Raw genomic sequence first — 15,327 nt, forward strand, 5'->3', positions numbered from 1 at the left:
TAGGGATTTCTTTTATTAGGCAATGTGCGGAAATTGATGTCAAGGTAGGGAATGCGGGCTGGGCAGGGTAGAGAACGTGAGGGGGAGGGGACATGGGTCGGCTTATCTGCTGGCAATGGTTGTCTTGAGTAATGGGCCATCTGGTGCTCTGGTTAGTGGCAGCAAGGCTGTATGAATCAGTTGTTTAGCATTCCTTCCTGAGGTGGGATACTTGCAATCTTGGTTGGATATTTTGGATCTCCTAAGGCCAGTTCCTGTAATCCTTTAAGTAAAAGGCAAGGTTAAACATTATGAGAGCACCGAAGAACAATATAGAGTGGCTGTTTTCTTTGCGTGACTGTTAGTGGGGATGGCGTCAGTGAGGCAGTGGTGTGGGTTTGTGATCAGTGGGAATGCATGAAAGAATGCTGTAGCGGGGCCTCCACCCAGGGAGACAGCTTGTGCTAAGTTACACTCCCAAAGAAGAGTGCTTTGCCTAATTCATATAAAGGCCCTCCATAAATGAGCCTCCAAAACTTCTCCAAATATTTTCTTTCTGTTGCTTTCAGAGTTGTTTGCATTTAGTTTAAAGAGTTTTTGTTTACTAGGACAGTATCTGTTTTCTGTTCAGAAAAGGAATTAATACCTGGTATAAGTTTAAGTTTTTTGTGCGTGTGAAACACTATACACAAAGATAAAAATGCACAAAATATAAACTATAGTTTTTTTTTTGTTGTTGTTGTTTAAGAGACGGAGTCTTATTCTGTTGCCCAGGCTGGAATGCAGTGGCGTGATCTCGGCTCACTGCAACCTCTGCCTCCCGGGTTCAAGCAATTCTCCTGCCTCAACCTCCGGAGTAGCTGGGATTACAGTCGTGAGCCACCACACCTGGTTAATTTTTGTATTGTTACTAGAGATGGGGTTTCACCGTGTTGGCCAGGCTGGTCTCAAACTCCTGTCCTCAGGTAATCCGCCTACCTCAGCCTCCCAAAGTCCTGGGATTACAGGCATGAGCCACCACTCCTGGCCTCAAATGGTAGTCTCTTGAACTATGAGGAAGTGAAAAGTCACACAGTCACCACTCGCATCCAGAAGAAGAGCATCGCCAGCTCCCACAGACCTTTCCTACAACTTTCCCATCGTAACCTCTCACTACTCCCTAAGATAACCATTGTCCTCAATTATTCTCCTTATGGATTTTCACAAAGGTATGCAGCCCTGAATATTATGTTAGTATTGCTTGCATTTGAATTTTATTATAGATGGAATTTTAAAAACTATGTAATTTTGCATCTGTCTTTTTAATTTTTTTGGTTTTAGGGAGCGGAAAGTTTAATGGGCAAGAAGGATGGGAGAAGGCAGAAAATGGAGGCTCCCCTGTACAGAGACAGAGGGAGGGGAGCTTTTTTTACACAGTATTGAATCAGTGAGATTTATTCATGTTGTCACCTATACTGTAATTTGTTCATTTTCTTCACCATTTAGTAACCCATTGTAGGATTATAGCATTATTTAGTTACCCATTCTATTATTGATAGATCGTTGAGTCAAGTCCAGTTTGGGGCCAAGGTGAATAGCGCTGTTATGTTCTTGTCGATGTCTCTTGAAACACATATGTGCTTGTTCCTGTTGGTTACATCCTTCAGAATGGAATTCCTGGGCCTTAGGGTATGCATACATTCTAGGATAGTACCAAACAGATGCCTGAAATATTTGTATAATTTATGTCTTTTCAGCAATTTATGAGAGGTCAATTTCTGTGCATTTTCATCAACACTTGGTAGCATCAGTCTTTTTACTGGAGGTCATGTGGGTAATGTGTAGTAGTGTCTCATTGTGGTTTTGATTTGCATTTTTCTTTTGGCAGTGGAGATTGAGCACCTTTTCATATGCAAATTGGCCATGTGGATAGTCCCTTTTGGGATGCACCTGCTTAGGTTTTTTGCCCACTTTGTTTGTTTGGTGGTGGGGAGCGGGGGTATTGGCTCTGTAAACAGCATATGAACTTTTGTCCATTTTAAGAATCAGATGTCATTCTCTTCCTTATTGCTTTTAAGAATTCTTTATATAGTCTCCATGTAAGTCCTTTGTCAAATACATATATGGCAAATACCTTCTTCCAGTGTGCCTTAAATTTTCTTCTTTTGATGAACAAAGTTCTTAATTTTAATTAAGTCTAATTTATCAGTCTTTCCTCTAATGGTTAGTGCTTTTTGTATTCTGTATGAGAAATTGTTTATTCATGGCCTGGTGTGGTGGCTCACGCCTGTAATCCCAGCACTTTGGGAGGCCAAGGCGGGCGGATAACAAGGTCAGGAGATCGAGACCATCCTGGCTAACACGGTGAAACCCCGTCTCTACTAAAAATACAAAAAAAAAAAAGAAATTAGCTGGGCGTAGTGGCGGGCACCTGTAGTCCCAGCTGCTCGGGAGGCTGAGGCAGGAGAATGGCATGAACCCAGGAGGTGGAGGTTGCAGTGAGCTGAGATCATGCCACTGCACTCCAGCCTGGGCAACAGAGTGAGACTCCATCTCAAAAAAAAATACAAAAAAACCCCACCAAATAGCACATTTTTAAAGGGTATGTTTTGTGGTGTGTGATTTATGTACCAATAAGTTATTTATTTAAAAATAATAAATATAGTTTGAAGGGCTTAAATAGAGGGATGAGGAAGATGTTGGGAGGGAGTACATCGGGTGGAGTAGGAGCTGCCATTTAAATTATAAATATTATCAAACTATATTTTAAAAAATTTACATGTATTACTTTGTATATTAAAAAATAATTGAAGGCCAGGCACAGTGGCTCATGCCTGCAGTCCCAGCACTTTGGGAGCCCGAGGTGGGTGGATCCCCTCAGGTCAGGAGTTCGAGACCAGCCTGGCCAACATGGTGAAAACCCGTCTCTACTAAAAATATAAAAATTAGCCAGGCGTGGTGACGCACAACTGTAATCCCAGCTACTCGGGAGGCTGAGGCACTAGAATTGCTCAAACTCAGGAGGCAGTGGTGGCAGTGAGCCAGAATCACGCCACTGCACTGTAGCCTGGGTGACAGAACGAGACTCCATCTCACATAATAATAATAATAATAATAATAATAATTGAAGCAAAACAATAAAGTAGAAGAGATAGATGCAAGTTATTAGTAATCTAGTTTTTACTTGGGAGGCAGGATTCACAAGTATTTATTTTGTTATTATCATTCATAATCCAAGCATATTCTTTGTATCAAAGGTTATATTATGACCTACAATTTGGAGGTGGAAAATCTGAAGGAAAGGCCATGAAGAAGTATTGTGGTTAATAATTAAACCAGATGCTTTCGGAGAAAAGATTTAAAAGGGAGAAATAAAACCCATGAGGAGGGTGCTCTCCTGGGATGACAGCGTCAGGAATGGACCTGAGGGGCCTCTTGAGCTGGGCACAATCCACAGTGCTGCTATCCCACTTCACAGCCCTGTGACAATTCACAAGTCAGTTATTTCTTCCTAAACTGTTACTTTTTGAATTAAAATACACACATAAAAGAGTGATAAAAACATTTTTCAGAAAAATGGCATTTTTCCAAGTGGCTTACCTAAAAATGCCCTTAGCCTGAATTGCATATACTGTGTTATAACTCAGAATTTTCTCATTTTGACATGGTCCCTTCTTATTTTATAAAGATAATAAAAGTGATCATTTTATATCATGAAAGCTTTTGCAATTTGAAATAGTAATGATGTGAGTGATACTGTTAAACTAGATTTAACTCCTGAGTCAGATGAATGGCAAATCCAGCCCACCACATGTTTTTGTAAATAAGTTGCGTAAGCACACAGCTCCACACATTCATTTACATATTCTCTGGAACTGTTTTTTGCTGCAACTGCAGAGCTGAGTAGTTGCAACAGAAATTTTTCAGTTAGATGACCTACCAAACTGAAATTATTTACAATTTGACCCTTTATAGAAAAAATTTACTTAGATGAAGATATATATTAGGTTGGTGTAAAGTAATTGCGTTTTTTCCCATTAACTGCAATTACTTTTGCACCAACCTAATACACATGTTCCTTAGATGAAGATACATGCAAGTATCTCCTGTAGTTCAAATCCTATTTGGGGCCTGGCAGGGTGGCTCACACCAGTAATCCCAGCACTTTGGGAGGCCAAGGCAGACAGATCCCTTGAGCCCAGGAGCTCGAGACCAGGCTGGGCATACCAAAAAAGTTAGCTGATTGTGGTGGCGCATACCTGTAGTCCCAGCTACTTGGAAGGCTGAGGCAGGAGGATAGCTTGAGCTCAGGAGGCAGAGGTTGCAAAGTGAGCCAAGATCGCGCTACTGCACTCCATCCTGGATGACAGAGTGTTATCCAAACTGAATCTTGTTTTAAATCTGGAAAGAACACCCACGTTGCAGGCAAATTGTTTTTCTGTGTCTGAGTTCTCACAGACAAGCACTAAAATCTGCTTAGCCAATAGCAAGCAACCCCTGAAATATCAGCCCACCTGGGGCTCTGTTTCTTGTCTTTTTTGAGAGAGGTCTCTTGAGGGCTACATGCACAATTCAAAAAACATAAATCCTTTGACTTATTTATTGCCATCAGAGTGGTCCTTTCCCTGACTTCGTTGTGAAGATAGAGCCCCAATAGCAGATGCGTGGCACTGTGGGCTTCCACTCTATTGAGGCCTTTTCTACCTGCTCTCCCTGCTTCTGTGCCGTTTCTGACACAGTGGCTTCTGAAGTGGCACAGGCATTGTGCTACAACCTAACAGTGGAGTTTGTTTGAAAATAAAGACGAAGGGCTTTCCCGTGTTGTGGGAGACACAGTCCTCTCCTGATGGCCATGTTTCTGGTTGGTTTTCTGTCATGAGCCAGTGTGCTTTGGGGCACCTGCTCCCACTCTTACTGGTGTGTGCACTCCCAGAGGTATGAAACTTTGAGGAATAAAAATGGCTTTCTGAACAAAAATATCAAACAGTGTAGAGACCTGTCAGATTGTTCGCACAGCAGATGGGGAGGGACGCGTTCTCCCACTTTAATGTACACAAACACCAGAGAAGTAGCCCCAACAAGTCTAAGCTGGGCCCATCAGCCTCTTCCTTGGGAATTTTGGAAATAAAACTGAGTAAGATCACCTTAAAATACAAAGCCCAGATGCTGTTGGCAGGCATGTTTTTGCCTCTGTGCAGAAAATAGTTAACCCAGGAGGCCTGGGACGGCTCTCCTTAGCAAGGCTGCTTGCAAGGCTGGCCCTTGGCTGGAGTCTGAGAACTAGGATTACAGGAGGGTTCACACCATTCCCAGAACTGATGAGAGGGGCTCACGGTTCTGAAACTGTTTGTGCAAACACGTGGTTTGTGCTGAACAGCGGCTTATCTGTGAGGAGTCTGGAATGTGGTATATGCTGGGCAGAAGGGGCCCATGTGACCAGCCCCTGATAAAAACGCTAGATGCAGAGTCCCTAATGAGCTTCCCTCAATTAATTAATTAATTCCTTGGGGGAATTAAACGTGCCCGTGACTGCTGGAGAGGACTCTTGGAAGCCCATGCCTCTGGACTTAACGCCCTGCGCCTTTTCCCTTTCCGGATATGGCTTTGTGTCCTTTCACTGTAATAAATTTGTGCATAGCTGTGGCCATGACTTCATGCTGCGTCCTGTAGGTCCTCCCTCTGATCATTGAACATGGGCTTCTTATTGAGCCTTAAAAAGGAGTAAGGCACTGACACAGGCTGCAGTATGAATGTTCGCTGAAGACGTGATGCCAGGTGAAAGAGCTGGGTGCAAAGGCTACATCTTGTTCGAGTCCATTTATAAGAAAAATCCAGAATGGGCAAATCCACAGAAACAGAAAGCAGATGAGTGTTTGCCAGGGGCTGAGGGGAGAGGGGAATAGAGAGTGGGGTGGCTGCTTAGTGGGTACAGTTTTCTATTGTGTGATGAAAATGTTCTGGACTAGTGATGGTCGCACAACATTGGGAATGTACTAAAGACCACTGAACTATACACTTTAAACTGGTTTAAATATACAAATTTGGTTCCATTGGTCTTTTATACCAGTACCATGCCGTTTTGGTAACTAGTATAATTTGAAGTCCAGTAATATGATGCCTCCAGATTTGTTCTCTTTGGTTAGGATCGCTTTGGCTATTCAGGCTCTTTTTTGGTTCCATATGAATTTTGGGATTGTTTTTTCTAATTCTGTGAAAAATGATGGTATTTGGATGGGAATTTCATTCAGCAGATTGTAGATTGCTTTGGTCAGTATGATCATTTTCACAATGTTGATTCTATGAGCATGGGATGTGTTTCCATTTGTTTGTGTCATCTATAATTTCAGCAGTGTTTTGTGGTTCTTCTTGTACAGATCTTTCACCTCCTTGGTTAAGTATATTCCTAGGTTTTTGTTTTTGTTTTTGTTTTGCAGCTGCTGTAAAAGGGATTGAGTTCTTGATTGATTCTCAGCTTCGTCGTTGTTGGTGTATAGCAGTGGTACTTCTTTGTGTACATTGATTTTGTAACCTGAGACTCGACTGTATTTGTTTATGAAATCTAAGAGTCTCATGGAAGAGTCTTTAGGATTTTCTAGGTATATGATCATATCATCTGCAAATAGAGAGAGTATGACTTCCTCTTTACCAATCCGGATACCCTTTATTTATTTCTCTTGCCTAATTGCTCTGGCTAGGAGTTCGAGAACTATGTTGAATAGGATTGGTGAAAGTGGGCATCCTTGTCTTGTTCCTGTTCTCATGGGGAATGTGTTCAACTTTTCCCCATTTAGTATTACGCTGGTTGTGGGTTTGTCATATATCCACATATATATTATTTTGAGGCAAGTTCTTTTATGCCTAGTTGTTAAGAGCTTTTATCATAAAGAGATGCTGAACTTTGTCGAATGCTATTTCCACATCTATTGAGATGATCATATGGTTTTTGTTTTTAATTCTGTTTATGTGATGTCACATTTATTGACTTGTGTATCTATCACCTTATACAAAAAATCAACTCAAGATGTATCAAACACTTAAATATAAGACTTGAAACCATAAAAATTTTAGAAGACAATTTGGAAAACTCTTCTGGACTTCAGCCTAGGTGAAGAATCCATGACTAAGACCCCAAAAGCAAATGCAACAAAAACAAAAATAAGTAAATGGGACCTAATTAAACTAAAAAGCTCTTTACAGCAAAAGAAATAATAATCAGAGTAAACAGACAACCCACAGAATGGGAGAAAATATTTGCAAACTACAGTCCAACAAAGGACTAGTATCCAGAATCTACAAGGAACTCAAACAAATCAGCAAGTAAAAAACAAGTAATCCTATCAGAAAGTGGGCAAAGGACATGAATAGACATTTCTCAAAAGAAGATATACAAATGGCCAAGAAACGTGAAAAAAATACTCAACATCACTAATCATTAGGGAAATGCAAAATAAAACCACAATGAGAGACCACCTTACTCCTGCAGGAATGGCCATTATTAAAAAGTCAAGAAACAATAAATGTTGGCGTGGATGTAGGGAAAAGGGAACGCTTATACACTACTGGTGGTAATGTAAATTAATACAACCTCTTTGGAAAATAGTATGGATATTCCTTAAAGAACTAGAAATAGATCTACCATTTAATTCAACAATCCCACTACTGGGTGTCTACCCAAAGGAAAAGAAGTTATTATATGGAAAAGACACACATGCATGTTTATAGCAGCACATTCACAGTTGCAAAGATGTGTAACCAACCTAAGTGCCCATTGACTAATGAGTGGATAAAGAAAATGTGACTATGTATATATATATATACACACACACACACACACACATACACACACACACCATGGAATACTACTTAACCATAAAAAGGAGTGAAATAATGTCTTGTGCAACAACTTGGATGGAGCTGGAGGCCATTATTCTAAATGAAATAACACAGGAGTGGAAAATCGAAAATCGTACGTTCTCACTCATGAGTGGGAGCTAAACTATGGGTATGCAAAGGCATACAGAGTGGTATGGTAGACTTTAGAGACTCATAAGGGAAAGGTAGGGAGGGGGATTAATTTTTTTTAATAAAATAAAATTAAAATAGATGTATTTTACCCTATTTTTTAAAAGTGTCGTGGCTGGGCACAGTGGCTCACTCCTGTAATCTCAGCACATTAGGAGGCCAAGGTGGGAGGATTACTTAAGGCCAGGAGTTTGAAACCAGCCTAGGCAACATCATGAGACCCTGTGTCTACCAAAAAAATAAATAAATAATAACCAGGTGTGGTGGCATGAACCTGTAGTACCAGCTACTTAAGAGGCTAAAGATGGAGAATGACTTGAGCCCAAGAGTTCAAGGCTGCAGTGAACTATGATCGTGCTACCCTACTCCAGTCTGAGCAACAAAGAGAGACACCATCTCTGGGGATAAAAAATGGCCATAATGATGAATATCACTTATCGTGCCTTTTTATGCTTGTGCTAAATAGTTGTGAAATACTGCTAAATTTTTGTGAAATAAGTTCCTAGAAGTAAATTTGCTTTGCAAAAGGTTGTGTTATACTTTCCGTTTTAATATATATTCTCAAATTGCTCTCCTGTAAGGCTATTTAGTTTACACTTCTCTACGCAATGTGCAAGATTATACACATTCCCAATACTGGATACATGTTTGATCTTGTTCAGCCTAAGAGGAGAAAATGGCATTCCTTTTAATTCTTCATTGTAGATGAAAGTGAAGCACTTTTTATCAGTTTGTTAGTCATTTACATCTTTCTTCTGTGAATTACTAGTACAGTTGCTTTGCTTGCTTTTCTGTTTGCATGTTCTTCTTTTTTCCTCAAAATTTGCAACAGTTTTTTGTTTTGTGTTGTTTTTTATTTCTAAGAAAGCTCTGTGTTCCCATAATCAAGTCTGCAGAGATCCTGATGAGCAAAGCAGTCAGCCTGGCCTGAGAGCTCTGCTTCCTGCTCCCCAGAGTCAAGCGTTTTCAAGTCACCTTGCTGATTTTTTGGCATTTACCTCTACATTGCTAAATAGCATGCTTATCACTGCTGTTTCTAGTTTTTCATTTTAGATGTTATATTTTGATCTCCTACTGTGAAAGATGAGGATTTCTTTTCAGCCCCCAGCCTCCGTGCTTCCTGTCTTTGCATTCTCTCATTGTGGTTTTGTGTACCTGGAGTTCACATTAAGATACTGTGAGTGTCATTCATAGATTAGCCATGTAGTAGTATACACTGCTGCTGCTTTTTCTTTTACACAACCTTTTATTCACCCTCCACCTAAAATTATTTTTGTGTGTTTACTTAGTTTTCTTTTGCTTTTTTTTGAGACGGAGTCTCACTCTGTAGCCAGGCTGGAGTGCTATGGCACGATCTCGGTTCACTGCATCCTCCTACTCCTGGGTTCAAGTGATTCTCCTGCCTCAGCCTCCCAAGTAGCTGGGATTACAGGCACATGCCACCACACCCAGCTAATTTTTGTATTTTTAGTAGACGGAGTTTCACCATGTTGGCCAGGATGGTCTCGAACTTCTGACGTCAGGTAATCCACCCGCCTTGGCCTCCCAAAGTGCTGGAATTACAGGCGTGAGCCACCACACCCAGCCTGTTTACTTAGTTTTCTATGTAAATGTCACTAATTCCAACCCCAACTCTTTGTGAGATATCCCCACACATCACAGGGGTCAGGGATCACAGCAGTGTCATCTTGAGATCTCTCTGGAGCCTCTGACCTCCTCCATCATGGCTGCCCTCTGTGCCTGGTGCACAGATTACCTGTTAGTTCTTTGCCTCTCTCTTTTTTGATCTTCTGTGTCCTACATCCTATTCTTTTTCTTTTTCTTTTTTTTTCCTCCAGTATCTCCCTGAGAATGGGTTCATAGAAGGTAAAATTTTATGGCCTTGCATCTTTGTTTTACCCTAATGCTTGATGGTTTCCTTGGGTATAACATTTTAGGTCAGCAACTATTTCCCTTTATAACTTTGTGGGAATTGTTCCATTGTCTTCTATTTGCCAGTGTTGCAGCAAGAAGAAAATAATTCCAGTCCTTTGTGACTTTTTTCTCTCCAAAAGCTCACAGGAGGTTCAGGCTGTTTGCCAGGATTCTAAACTTTCAGTGTGGTTTGCCTTGCTGTATAGCTTAAGGTCTTTTTTTTCTTTCTTTCTTTCTTTTTTTTTTTTTTTTTTGTCATGTTAGTCACTCACTGCACCCTTTCAATACAGTAATTCATGTCTTTATTTTCTGGAATTATTTCATTGGTAATTTCTTCTACTCTGTTTTTTTCTGGAACTCCCTTTACCCTGGTCCCCTAATTATCATATTTTTTTCTCCTGTTTTCTATCTCTTTGCCTTATAGTTTTGTTTTCTGGGATTAAACTTGAGGCTTCCCTAAGTTTAATCTTCCAAATTCTATTAAATGCTTCATTTCTGCTATCTTTTTTTTGTTTTTGCATCACTTCAATTTTCTTACTTTAATTGTGGCAAAATATGTATAACATAAAATTTACCATCTGAACCATTTTTAAGTGTACAGTTCAGTATTGTTGAGTGTATTCACATTGTTGTGTAACCAATCTCCAGAACTTTTTCATTTTGCAAAACTGAAACTCTTACCCATTAAATACTGACCTGCCATTCCCCTTGTCCCCCAGCCACCATTCTACTTTGTATCACTATGAATTTGACTACTCTAGGTACCTCATATAAGTGAAATCATATAGTATTTGTCCTTTTTGTCTGGCTTATTTCACTTAGCATAATGACCTCAATGTTCATCCACATTATAGCATGTCAGAATTTCATTTCTTTTTAAGGCTGAATAAAATTCCATCATATATGTTTGCTATCATATATTTAACTTCTAGGATTTTTTTGTTCCCTAAATTTTTTTTAGCATCCTGTTCTTGTTTCCTAGATGTAATGTCACATATGAATTTCGCTGAAGATTGTAGGTTGATTCTATCACCAAATCTCCCTACCTGGGTTGTTTCCTACAGTCCCTTTGTTCCACTGGTATCTTTATTCTCTATCTTTATGCTTGAGGTTTGACTGCTCATGTTTAGGTGGAGGCTCTGCAAAGCTGACCCCTGCCTGGGCCTGTGTATGCAGCCTGCAACTATGGTCTTCATAGTAGAGAGCTGTTCCCGTGGCATGTCCATGACAAACTCCTGATGTCAGTGTCTTTAGGTCCTTCCTCTTGGGCTCATCCATTCCCCAGAGAAGGGCCTTCCAGTCTCCTGCTTGAGGGCTTAGACTTGGCAGCCAGGATTATGGGATCAGTCAGAGAAGAGGCCTGGGGGTGGAGAATGACTATCTCAGCCCTCACCTTGTAAATTCGTTTAATTCCCTTGTTTTCAGTGTATCACTTGTGCCTCAACTGCTCAATATCCACCCGGTCCAGAGGCTTCATTTTATACTCTGGTGTGCAGGGAAGAGAGAGTGTCTGGAGCTTTGGCTGCTCTGTGAACACATCTCTAACCCAGTCCTCCTGTTTTTAGCCACCTTCATCCCCCGACCTGAAGCACCTCTTGCCACAAATTTCCTGAGCCTTTGGGGGATTTTGTACCATAATCAGGTCTTTGCCCTTCCCCACTGCTGGCTTAGGATTTAGTTTGCTTAGGTCTGTTATGTTAGTTATTTCTTGTCCATCAACTTTTCAGCTGCCAAGTTTTATTTTCTTTGCTGTTTTCTTTTTCCTTGTCAGTTAATGCTTTTGGGGGAAAAAAAGAAATGCCTTTCTGTGGTTTGGTGGGGCTTCACAATGGAATGAGACTGTGAGTGCATGCGTTTCATTGCTATCTGCCTGGAGGCCTCAGAGCGCTTTATTCGTTTCTCCTGAAGGATATTAACCATATCTGTCACAGAGGTTCCAGATATCCTTTATATGTGTGTGTGTGTGTGTGTATATATACACACACACACACACACACACATACACACACACACACACATTATATAAATACACATACTCCTTTGTTCTGGATGGCCATTTATTTCAGCATCACTTATTTCATCATCTCTCTTGAACTACCTGATAGGCCTAGGTATGAATGGGAACTGAGTGGTGTCTGGACTTGTTGTTCCCTTCTGTGGCTCTGTGGGTCTGGTCCTCTGCCACAGGTTGCTGCTGGGCAGAGAAATGAGAGCATGATCTGAGTGCGGCACAACATCCTGGGTCCCAGCCAGGGCCCTGTGAGTGTCAGCCAGTGCTGTGATGTGCATTGTCGTCATGATTTTTATGCCCTGGCATTTTTCATTATTTCATTATACTTGTTGGTGTTCCAGATAAATTACTACAAATAATTATATTTCTTCTTTCCAATATTTATACCTCTTGTACTTTTTTGGGTTTATTGCATTCATGACAGTCTGAAACAACTAATACTTATTAATGCTGGACATTCTTGTTTTATTTTCCATTAATAACAATATCTCACTTTAAGATTTTTGTATTGTTTTCTGATGAATAGTTTATCAATTAAGGGAAGCTTACATCTGTTTTGAATTTACTGAGTTTTTTTAAATCCAGAAATAGATAAGAATTATAGCAAATTCCTTTTTGGCAGTTAATGAGCTATTCATATGGTTTCTTTTTAAACTTATTAATGTAATTAATAACATAAATAGATTTTCTAGTAGGAAAAAATTCTTACATATCTGGGGGCAAAATTCCAGTTTGGTTATGGTGTATTACTGTTGTGGGAACTCTCTACTTGATTATGGTTAATATTTAATATGAAGCATATTATTTTTTATACTCTTATTGATGAGACATTTGGCTTGTGGTTGCTTGCTTTAAGTATAAATAAAGTTTTGTGTTAATAAGGCCTGATTTTTTTAGTTATGATGTTAGTGAGCTCTAAAACCCTGTATCATCTTTTTATGTAGTCAAAAATGCAATAAGGGCCAAGTGCAGTAGCTCACACCTATAATCTCAGGGCTTTAGGAGGCCAAGGTGGGAGAATCGCTTGAGGCCAGGAGTTTGAGACCAATCAGGTCAACATAGCAAGACCTCCTCTTACAAAAACGTTTTAGAAAAATAGCTTGGCATAGTGGCACATGCCTGTAGTCTCAGGTACTTGTGAGGCTGCGGTGGGAGGATTGCTTGAGCCCAGGAGTTCAAGGTTGCAGTGAGCTGTGATCATGCCACTGCACTCCAGTGTGGGCAACAGAGTGAGTCCCTGACTTTTTAAAAAAAAAAAAAAAAAGAAAAAGTAATAGATATTTATTTTACTGCCTTCTCTAGTAGTGTTGGTGACAGAATTAATTCTCAGCCAAAGTTTTTTTTTTTTTTTTTTTTTTTTTTTTTTTTTTTTTTTTTTTTTTTTTTGAGACGGAGTCTCGCTCTGTCGCCCAGGCTGGAGCCCAGTGGCACGATCTCCCCTCACTGCAAGCTCCGCCTCCTGGGTTCACACCATTCTCCTGCCTCAGCCTCCCGAGTAGCAGGGACTACAGGCGCCCGCCACCATGCCCGGCTAATTTTTTGTATTTTTAGTAGAGACAGGGTTTCAGCATGTTAGCCAGGATGGTCTTGATCTCCTGACCTTGTGATCTGCCTGCCTCGGCCTCCCAAGGTGCTGGGATTACAGGCGTGATCCACCACACCCAGCCAAAGATGTTTTATACTCTGGGTATAAGACTCTGACTCTCCAATCTGACAAACGAAAACTTGAAGCTTTAAAAAAAAAAAATTGGTTGGAAGTTGGGAAACTTCTCATTTAAAAGTTCCAGACAATTTTTGTGTTCTCTAACAGTGAAGACTGAAGTTTTCCCTGGGACTGATACCCTTGTTTTGGTGAAAGTCTTCTGAAAGGACCTGTTAGTTGTACAGAAGTAAGGCTAGGCCTCCTCCTGTTCTCAGGGCTCAAGGTGTGAGTGGTCTGAGGCCCGTCATCGACCCCTGTGCCTCAGTGGTAGATCGAGTGTCTCTCATGCCTTGTGGCCACTTGATCTGCTGAATTCTGAGTCAGATGTGTTGAAGTCTCTTAACTGTGGTTTGTGTAAAAAGCTTTGATTTCTAAGAGATTATGTCGAACCATACATAAAGGTTTCTAGCCCTATCTTCTTGGTGGTGGCTTTTACCTTTAATTTTAGTTAGTCCTTTTAATCTTGAAGTATACATTTTACAATACTAATATTACTGTTTCCATCTGTGTTTTGAGGTTAGAAATCAGAGTTGGAGGCAGGGCCTGGGCCCAGGTGCTCTTGCCAGGGCTGCTTTCTAGGGTAGAATGGAGGAAGAGCATTGGGCAAGGGCCAAGACCACTGGCCACTGTCGCCAGGAGAGCACTCAAAAGTCAGGGCTGTGCCTGGGAGCAAGAGGGACTCCAAAGACCCAGAGCAGATCTGGAGCACTGTGAGTTGGAGGAGTTGGGGTCGGACAGCAGCCTACAAGGGTGAGGGTGGCGAGAAAGCAGGGTGAACAGAGAAGGACAGATGCGGCCCGCTCAGGGATCCACACCAGCGTATGGAAACTGAGGCCCAGAGACCACCAGCCAGTAAATAGCTGGACCCAGGGAGGCCAACTCCACAGTACGCACCCTTAACTACCATGCCAGGTAGCATCCTTACTGTCCCAGAAGCATGCTTGCTTCCTCTTTACACAAACCATCCCACTCTACACCTCTTCCCCTGAGCGCACAGGACAGGACAGGACAGCTCAGTCAACACTGTCAAACCCATGACGCATGGGAGGAGCATCCCTCCAGGCATGAGTGAGCTCAGCATGGCACAGGTGTGCCAGGATGACCCCTACTGACATTTCTTCCCTGCTTGTGTTCTCTTTGGGATGCTCCCACCCCTATCTCCTGCCACCCTCAGAGCCCCATAACTGTGTCCCCCTGGCTGAGGCAGCACTGTGCCCACGGCCCTGGAACTCACTGGGCTCAGATAGGGAGCCTGGGAACCGCTGAAGGCCATCTCTCCACCGCCTCTGTGGCCACCGCTGCCTTTCACACCTGCCAGGCAGTCCTTTGCAGAAGGAATGACTTAACAAAGAAATAGAAACCAAAGCAACTTGGCTGTTATTCAATGGGGAGGAGCCGGCAGCAAGAGGAAGTGGGTCCAGAGAGAGAAAGGTACGGTGCTGGGTGAACTGGGGTGACACTCATAGAGGGAAGTAGGCACTCCCAGCCCCAGTGACCTTTCCCTCCTCCCTCTCCTGTGCTCAACCCGAGCCTGAAGCATATTTGGTTTATAGAGGTCTACAATGCTTGACCACACTGACATGACAGTGAGTTGCCAGATGACACTGCCCAGAAGTATGTGGCTGGGTGTCCTAAGCATGCTTGGCCACGGGTTCCAGAAAATAATGGGGCTGGGCATTGCCTGTGCACAGGGTGCTTGTGGGGAAGGGCGGCTTCAACC

General features: G+C 41.7%; 1 protein-coding gene across 6 annotated transcripts in view; it reads left to right on the forward strand.

Annotated features, from left to right (window-relative positions):
- Window positions 1-15,327, forward strand: part of LOC129137687 (ribosomal protein S6 kinase beta-1-like) — a 107,454-nt gene that overhangs the window by 48,958 nt on the left and 43,169 nt on the right. The window lies entirely within an intron of this gene.

This window comes from Pan troglodytes, chromosome 19 (assembly GCF_028858775.2).
Source record: "Pan troglodytes isolate AG18354 chromosome 19, NHGRI_mPanTro3-v2.0_pri, whole genome shotgun sequence".
Classification (NCBI taxonomy): Eukaryota; Metazoa; Chordata; class Mammalia; order Primates; family Hominidae; genus Pan; species Pan troglodytes.